The sequence below is a fragment of the Filicampus tigris genome, chromosome 18, assembly GCF_054856515.1.
Source record: "Filicampus tigris isolate MCC_2025a chromosome 18, RoL_Ftig_1.0, whole genome shotgun sequence".
Taxonomy (NCBI): domain Eukaryota; kingdom Metazoa; phylum Chordata; class Actinopteri; order Syngnathiformes; family Syngnathidae; genus Filicampus; species Filicampus tigris.
Genome location: NC_141234.1, coordinates 13,512,471 through 13,521,306, shown reverse-complemented (window position 1 = coordinate 13,521,306; position 8,836 = coordinate 13,512,471). Strand labels below are relative to the sequence as shown.

Below are 8,836 nucleotides of genomic sequence, written 5' to 3'. Positions count from 1 at the left end.
TTTCCCCCCAAATAAACTGCAAAATTGACAACAGTGGTCCTAATGTTAGCATCATTCTCTTTTCCTGCCCGGTGAAAGGAAGACAGCCAGGAGGATTTGGTCTGAAACTGTACACAAATTTACAGTTTCATAGACTGAACGAATTGGGTATACAGTATTATGAAGACATCACGTGACTGATCCCGCGTGCATTTGTTTACGCAGCCAAGCTGACAGGACGGTAGCAGCGGCAGTTTATCAGTCAATATTCTGTCCAAGTGAATTCACATCTCACTTGGTTAAAAAGGACGTCATGAGTGGACAGGTTGGACTAACGCAGGAGTGCTTTTTCATCAATCACGGCGGCAGATGGGGAGCACTGGTGAAGTCCTTGCGATCATACAAAGGCTTGGAACGTACAAGTTTAGGTTTTGGGCCTTAGAAGTGCATTGCGTTCATCTTATAGACAAGCATATTGGCAGGATCAACCACTCGCATAGTCCGCTGATAGTGTAGTGGTACACACGCCTGAGTTGTGTGCGGGCAGCATGGGATCGATTCCCGCTCAGTGACAGTGTCTATGTGTGCCCTGCGACTGGCTGGCGACCAGTTCGGGATGTAGTCTGCCTTCGCCCATTGACGGCTGGGATAGGCTCCAGCAGCTCCCCGCGACCCTGTATAGGATAAGCGGTTTGGAGCTGATAGTGTAGTGGTACACACGCCTGAGTTGTGTGCGGGCAGCGTGGGATCGATTCCCGCTCAGTGACAGTGTCTATGTGTGCCCTGCGACTGGCTGGCGACCAGTTCGGGGTGTAGTCTGCCTTCGCCCATTGACGGCTGGGATAGGCTCTAGCAACTCCCCGCGACCCTATATAGGATAAGCGGTTTGGAAGATGACATGACATGACCACTCGCATAGACACACCACACACACTGTAAATATGAATTTGCACATTCCTATTTTATATATTTTTTTTCTATTTGTGCATGCCGTGATTAAAACATTATTTATCTATAGTTATTCACTAGTTACTCTGCACTTGAGTATCTTTTATCACTGAATACTTATTACTCAAGCAAGTATTTGAAAAACTGCTTTTCCTTTTCTTGAGTACAATTTTTGCCTATTCTACACAACTCTGCATCACCTCAAATCTTTACCTCAATATTACATCACACACATGTGGACAATCTGTTAGAGTAAAAACAATTTGGTGCCTGCTATTTTGGATCCATTCCAAGTAAATCAAGTCCAACAAGATTTCATACTGAGGTTGCACTAGCTCCCAATGAGGTGATTTTTGGACACGGTCTGTGGAACAACGACATGTTTACACTTGACTATATAAAGTTTGAGTAATGAAATACGCAACTGTCCATGAGCCGTCACCTTACCGTGGTGGAGGGGTTTGTGTGTCCCAATGTCCCTAGGAGCTAAGTTGTCTAGGGCTTTATGCCCCTGGCAGGGTCACCCATGGCAAACAGGTCCTAGGTGAGGGACCAGACCGAAGCACGGCTCAAATGACCCCTTATGAAGAATAAAATGAATGGCCCCCCTCTGGAGCCAGGCCTGGAGGTCGGGCTCGTTGGCGAGCACCTGGCGGCCAGGCCTGCCACCCATGGGGCCCGGCCGGGCTCAGCCCGAAAAGGTAAAGTGGGACCCCCTTCCCATGGGCTCACCACTGGTGGGAGGGGCCAAGGGGGTCGGGTGCCGTGTGAGCTGGGCACCCGAGCTAGGCAGGGACCTTGGCGGTCCGATCCACGGCAACAGAAACTAGCTCTTGGGACATGGAATGTCACCTCTCTGGCAGGGAAGGAGCCAGAGCTGGTGTGTGAGGCTGAGAAGTTCCGACTAGATATAGTCGGTCTCACCTCCACACATAGCTTGGGCTCTGGTGATCGATGATCGACTCGATTGTAGTCGTCTCATCGGATTTGTGGCCGCATGTTTTGGACACTCGGGTGAAGAGAGGGGTGGCGCTGTCAACTGATCATCATCTGGTGGTGAGCTGGCTCCGATGGTGGTGGAAGATGTTGGTCCGACCAAGCGGACCCAAACGTATTGCGAGGGTTTGCTGGGAACGTCCGACAGAATCCCCTTTCAGACGGAGTTTCAACTCCCACCTCTGGCAGAACTTTTCCCACGTCCCGGGGGAGACGGGGGACGTTGAGTCCATCTCTTTCTCAATTTCACCGACACGTCTTCCACTGAGCCTAAAGACTCCGAGGTGGGCTCTCCTATATCTGTGGTTGAAGTAGCCGAGGTAGTTAAAAAGCTATTCGGGGGTGCTGGAGAGGAGGTTGCATCGGGAGGTCGAATCTCGGATTCAGGAGGAGCAATGTGGTTTTCGTCCCGGCCGTGGAACAGCGGACCAGCGCTACACCCTCAGCAGGGTCCTCAAGGGTGCATGGGAGTTCTCCCAACCAGTCTACATGTGTTTTGTGGACTTGAAGAAGGCGTTCAACCGTGTCCCTTGGGGAGTTCTGTGGAGGGTGCTTAGGGAGTATGGGGTACCGAGCACCCTGATAAGGGCTGTTCGGTCCCTGTACCACCGATGTCAGAGTTTAGTCCTCATTGTTGGTAGTAAGCCGGATTCGTTTCCAGTGAGGTTTGGACCCCGCCAAGGCTGTCCTTTGTCACCGATTCTGTTCATAACTTTTATGAATAAGCATTCATAACTTTTATGAACAGAACTTCTAGGACCAGCCGAGGAGTCGGGGGGGTCCGGTTTGGTGGCCTCAGTATTGCATCTCTGCTTTTTGCAGATGATGTGGTGATCCCCAACTCAAGAGTGTGAAGCGGTCGGAATGAAAATCAGCACCTCCAAATCTGAGACCATGGTCCTCAGTCGGAAAAGGGTGGCGTGCCCTCTCCGGGTCGGGGATGGGATTCTGCCCCAAGTGGAGGAGTTCAAGTATCTTGGGGTCTTGTTCGCGGGTGAGGGTAGAATGGAACGGGAGATCAACAGGCGGATCGGTGCAGCGTCTGCTGTGATGCAGACTCTGTATCGGTCTATCGTGGTGAAGAAGGAGCTGAGCCGAAAGGCGAAGCTCTCAATTTACCGGTCGATCTACGTTCCTACTCTCACCTATGGTCATGAGCTGTGGGTCATGACCGAAAGAACAAGATCTCGGATACAAGCGGCCGAAATGTGTTTCCTTCGCAGGGTGTCCGGGCTCTCCCTTAGAGATAGGGTGAGAAGTTCGGCCATCCCAGAGGAGCCAGTTGAGGTGGCTCGGGCATCTGATAAGGATGCCTCCTGGATGCCTCCCTGGTGAAGTGTTCTGGGCATGTCCCACTGGCAGGAGACCCCGAGGGCGACCCAGAACACGCTGCAGAGACTATGTCTCCCGGCTTGCCTGGGAACGCCTTGGGATCCCTCCAAAAGAGCTGCAAGATGTGGCAGGGGAGAGGGAAGTCTGGGCTTCCCTGCTGAAGCTGCTGCCTCCGCGACCCGACCTTGGATAAGCGGCAGATAATGGATGGATGGATGGCAACCGGACTTTCCGTGGACAGTCACACTTAAAAACATTTACCTGTAATATTTTTTTGTCTGGCTTTCATTATGGTAAAAAGGCACAGTGTCGATGGTTTATAGTGTTTTGTTGGGGTTTTTTGTTTTGTCATGGGCAATACCTGTTTGATACCTGGATATGTGGATTTTCTTTCCATCTTTAAAATTTCAAATTTTGACTTATTTAAGATGTTGCAGCATGAGTTTATCACCTTATTGGTCCAAAAACGCCTTACTCACTTAAGAAAGATATAACTCTCACCAAAACAAAAATGGGACATGATAAGAAGCGAGGTGACAACCACTCGAAATACACACCATCTTCCGTCTTACTATAGCGGGGCAATTGTCCTAAGGTGTGGCTCTGGAGCCTGGTTTCCAGCTGCTCAGAATGTTTATCTGCACCAGGTGATCCACTACAGAGGCCATTGTCAGTCTCTGTTCAAACATTATAAGATAAGAAGATAAGAATGCCTTTATTGATCCCACAGTGGGGAAATTTTCATTGTTACAGCAGCAAAGATATAGGTCGCATAATGTGGCCATTAATGTATAACATTGACGGCAAACATTCAGGATCAAACCTATGTAAATATACGCAGTAACATGTGTATATACACATGTATATACACACCAACCTACATCTACATAAAAAATATGAGGAACACTCATTTCGGCCTGTACATAGTACAGAGGAAAAACTACTCTAAGTAAGTGACAGTGCTGCAGTGCTGTAGTGAAATGTAAGTGACAGCATTGGATAAAAATAAAACTAGACTAACAGTAGTGGGGAATGTTGAGTATTGCACGGTATTACAGTAGTGGGGAATATTGGGTATTGCACGATACGAGCTCAGGTGCAGGACTGCACAGTTGCAATAATGTCCGCCAGTTTGTAGAGACTACACAATGTTCTTGTTAAAGAGTCTGACAGCAGCAGGCAAGAAGGAACGGCGGAATCTCTCCTTTGCACAGCGAGGGTGTAACAGTCTGTCACTGAAGGAGCTGTGGAGTGATGTTAGGGTTCCCTGGAGGGGGTGGTCCGGGTTGTCCAGCATTGATGACAGCTTGGCCAACATCCTCCTGTCCCCCACCGAGTCCACAGAGTCCAGGGAGCAGCCCAGGACAGAGTCGACCCTCCTGACCAGTTTGTCCAGCCGCTTCTTGTCCCGGGCCGAGACGCCGCCTGCCCAGGTGACCACTCCCTGGAAGAGGACCGATGCAACCACCGAGTCATAAAAATTCCTGAGGAGTGTCCCCTGAACCTCAAATGACCTCAGTCTCCTGAGTAGGAAGAGTCTGCTCTGACTCTTCCTATAGACGGCGTCTGTGTTGTCGCACCAGTCCAGTTTATTGTCCAGATGAACACCCAGGTACTTGTAAGTTGAGACTCTCTCAACATCTGTTCCCCGGATATTCACTGGTGCAGGTGAAGAGTGCTGGCGCCTACCGAAATCCACCACCATTTCTTTGGATTTCCCCGCATTGATCAGGAGGCGGTTCTGCTGGCACCAGTCCACAAAACCCTGAGTAAGTTCTCTGTACTCCCGATCATCTCCGCCTGTGATGAGGCCGACAATCGCAGAGTCGTCAGAGAACTTCTGCAGGTGACAGGTAGGGGTGTTGTAGTTGAAGTCCGAGGTGTAGAGGGTGAACAGGAAGGGAGCCAAGACAGTTCCCTGTGGGGCCCCCGTGCTACAGAGGAGCACGTCAGACACACAGTCCTGTGTCCTCACATACTGTGGCCGGTTTGCGAGGTAGTCCTGGATCCATGTGGTGAGGTGGTGGGCCACCCCCGCCGCTCCAGCTTGTCTCCCAGTAGGGTGGGTTGGATGGTGTTGAAAGCACTGGAGAAATCAAAGAACATGATCCTCACAGTGCTCCCCGCCTTCTCCAGGTGGGAGAGTGAAGTGTGGAGGAGGTAGATGATGGCATCAGCCACACTGATGCCAGGCTGATATGCGAACTGGAGTGGGTCCATTGAGGAGCTCACCAGGGGGCGCAGGTGGACAAGGACCAGTCTCTCCAGGGTCTTCATCATGTGAGACGTCAGCGCCACTGGTCTGAAGCTGTTGAGCTCCTTCGGGTGGGGGGTCTTTGGCACCGGGACCAGGCAGGATGTTTTCCATAGCTGGGGGACCCTGCCCAACTTCAGGCTCAGGTTGAACATGTGCTGGACAATTCCACACAGCTGGTCTGCGCAGAATTTGAGGAGCTGGGGGCTGATGCCATCTGGACCCGCTGCCTTCCAGCAAATCAGCGCTGTTGTAAAGTCCAGCTTCTTTCACCTTAGACATCTGGCTAAGGTAAAGTTCCTCCTTTCCCATCAGCACTTAGAAACAGTCATCCATGCCTCATATAACACCAATTCTGGCCTCCCTTCACTGGCTCCCAGTGCATTTTAGGGTTCGATTTAAGATTCTCCTATTCATCTATAAATAATTAAATGGCCTGGCCCCGGCATACCTCTCTGAGCTCCTCCAGTCCTACGCACCAGGCGCTGCTCGAGGTGCCGAGGACCAAGCGGAGCCTCAGAGGGGATCGAGCCTTTCCGACTGCTGGTCCTTCCCTCTGGAATGACCTCCCGTTGGTTGTTAGGCAAGCCCCCTCTCTGTCCATTTTTAAAAACCGGATGAAGACACATTTCTTTTCTCTGGCTTTTGATCAGACCTGAAATTTTCTGCTCTTTTCCGGTGTCAATTGTATATAGTGTTTTATTATTTATTTATTGGCTTTATTTATATTTTTATTTTATATGTTATTTATATCTATATTTATGAATACATGTATCACAGTCTTCTCCCCGTGCCTCCGGGTACTCGGGTTTCCTCCCACATTCCAAAAACATGCATGGTAAGTTGATTGGACTCTCTAAAATTTCCCCTAGGTGTGATTGTGAGTGCGGATGTTTGTCTCTGTGTGCCCTGCGATTGGCTGGCAACCAATTCAGGGTGTCCCCCGCCTACTGCCCGACGACAGCTGGGATAGGCTCCAGCATGCCCCGCGACCCTTGTGAGGAGAAGCGGTATTGATAATGGATGGATGGATGTATCACAGCCTTTTATTCTTTTTGTTTTATTTATTGTATTGTTTGTAAAGTGCTTTGTTACAGCTCTAGCTGTTATGAAATGCGCTATATAAATAAAACTGTAATTGTAATTGTAAAAAAAAAAAAAAAAAACATAACTGAATCATTGTGAAATCACCTTTATCTGTTTGTTTTAGGTTTATGACCTTTGGTCCTTTGTTCAATAAACAAAGAAAGACAAACACGAGTTGTAACATTGTGTGCTTCTGATGAGCCTTTTCGGAGGGCATAAAATAAATATCCGAACAGTCAGTCTCTGAACGGATGTCGGAGACGCCCGGTCCAGGGAGCGCTTCCATTGGTCAGCCCAGGAGTCAGGACCAACACATTTTTATTCTGTGACGGAGCAAGAGAAAGCAATCCAATTCCGACTGCGACCTCGGAGTCGGAACAAGTCAACAGTGAAGATGGGATCACGCGTTGTCCTGTAATGGTCCTAGGAATCGTAATTGGTCGTTGGTAGCTCACCACGAGGAGAATGAAATTGAAATTTAGTCCACTTAACAAAATTTGTAATGTAATCTAGATCACATCCAGCCATTCATAAGGCTGAAAGAGAATGTAAAAAAGAGTTAATCCACCCGCTTTTAGCCATATCTGGGGGCGGCCATTTTGTCATTTCTGAAAATGACATCACAACTACTCAGGGCTCAGGTAACCACCAATCACGGCTCAGCATTAGAAAACAGGCGAACTGTGATTGGTCATACCCTGAGCCCTGAGTAGTTGTGATGTCATTTGTGACAAAATGGCCGCCCCCTGAAATGGCTAAAAAGGGGTGGATTTTGCTGCTGAACTCATATTCCACAAACGCAATAATAATCAGAATGCCGTGTTTTAACTAGTGGGCCTGCTGGGAACATATTCTTGAAAAAAATATGTTTGTGTTGATTTCTCCTTTAAATGGGGCTCAATGCATTGTAGCAACAGAAAAGAGAGATCAAGAGAGATTAAATGAACTCACAAATCACAAGTTGTCGCACAAAAGTCCTTCGTCATCTGCATTCAGGGGTTGGTATTTAGTTTCAGGTGCAATAGTGCTACTTGCTGCTCAGACGTATACATTACTTTGCCTCCGTGAAAAAAAAATAAAAATAAAGCGAGTCGCACGTGTCGAACTGCACAAGACACTAAAACAGTTGAATCAAATGTTTTTTCTGGTTTCAAAAACATTCCACCCCTGATATGGTGTTCTTTTTATATGACATACATAGCCATGGGGCAGCATGGTTCAGTTGGTAGAGTAGTCATCTCCCCACCCAAAGGTTGTGGGTTCAATCCTCAGCCCTTGTGACCATGTCAAAGTGTCCTTGAGCAAGATAGTGCACTGCACCCGCATTTGCTCCTGATGCTGCATCATCAATGAGTGAATGAGGAGACAGTACTTGGAGCGCTTTCATTACCATAGGTAGAAAAGCGCTATACAAGAAAAAGCCCATATACCATTCAGTATAAATGTGATTGACGACGCAGACTGGTAAAGGTTTCAGGGCATGACGGTCAGTTTTTATTTATTTAACAATATGATGAATTGGAGAAGGCGGCACCAGGCGACTGGTTAGCACACCCGCCTCACTGTGTGGAGTTTGTATGTTCTCCCCGTGCCTGCGTGGGTTTTCTCCGGGTACTCCGGTTTCCTCCCACATTCCAAAAACATGCAGGGTAAGTTGATTGGACTCTCTAAATTGCCCCTAGGTGTGATTATGAGTGCGGATGTTTGTCTTTGTGTGCCCTGCGATTGGCTGGCAACCAATTCAGGGTGTCCCCCGCCTACTGCCCGACGACAGCTGGGATAGGCTCCAGCACGCCCCGCGACCCTTGTGAGGAGAAGCGGTATCGATAATGGATGAATGGATAATTAATTGGTTCTTCTGTACGGCACATTCATGATCCGTTCTTTGTCTGACATCCAGGTGTCAACTTGAGCTCAACAACAACTTCTTCAACAACAACCCGTATCTTGTGTTGGATCATGACTGGCCCGAAGAATATGGAGTCCCGGACCAAGCACATTAAGGAAACATGGGCAAAGCGCTGTCACATAGTGCTCTACATGAGTTCTGTTCATACTGATTTCCCAACCGTGAAACTGAATGTCAGTGAAGGACGAGAGTACTTGTATTGGAAGACCATCCGTGCCTTTGAGTACATCTACCTCCAGCACCTGGACAGTGCAGAATGGTTCTTAAAAGCAGATGACGACACCTATGTGATTGTAGAGAATCTCGTCTACATGTTGTTGATATTTTTAAGA

General features: G+C 48.5%; 1 long non-coding RNA gene across 1 annotated transcript in view; it reads left to right on the top strand.

Annotated features, from left to right (window-relative positions):
* Positions 1 to 8,836, top strand: part of LOC147132618 (uncharacterized) — a 385,135-nt gene that overhangs the window by 32,325 nt on the left and 343,974 nt on the right. The gene's annotated exons all lie outside the window — the stretch shown is intronic.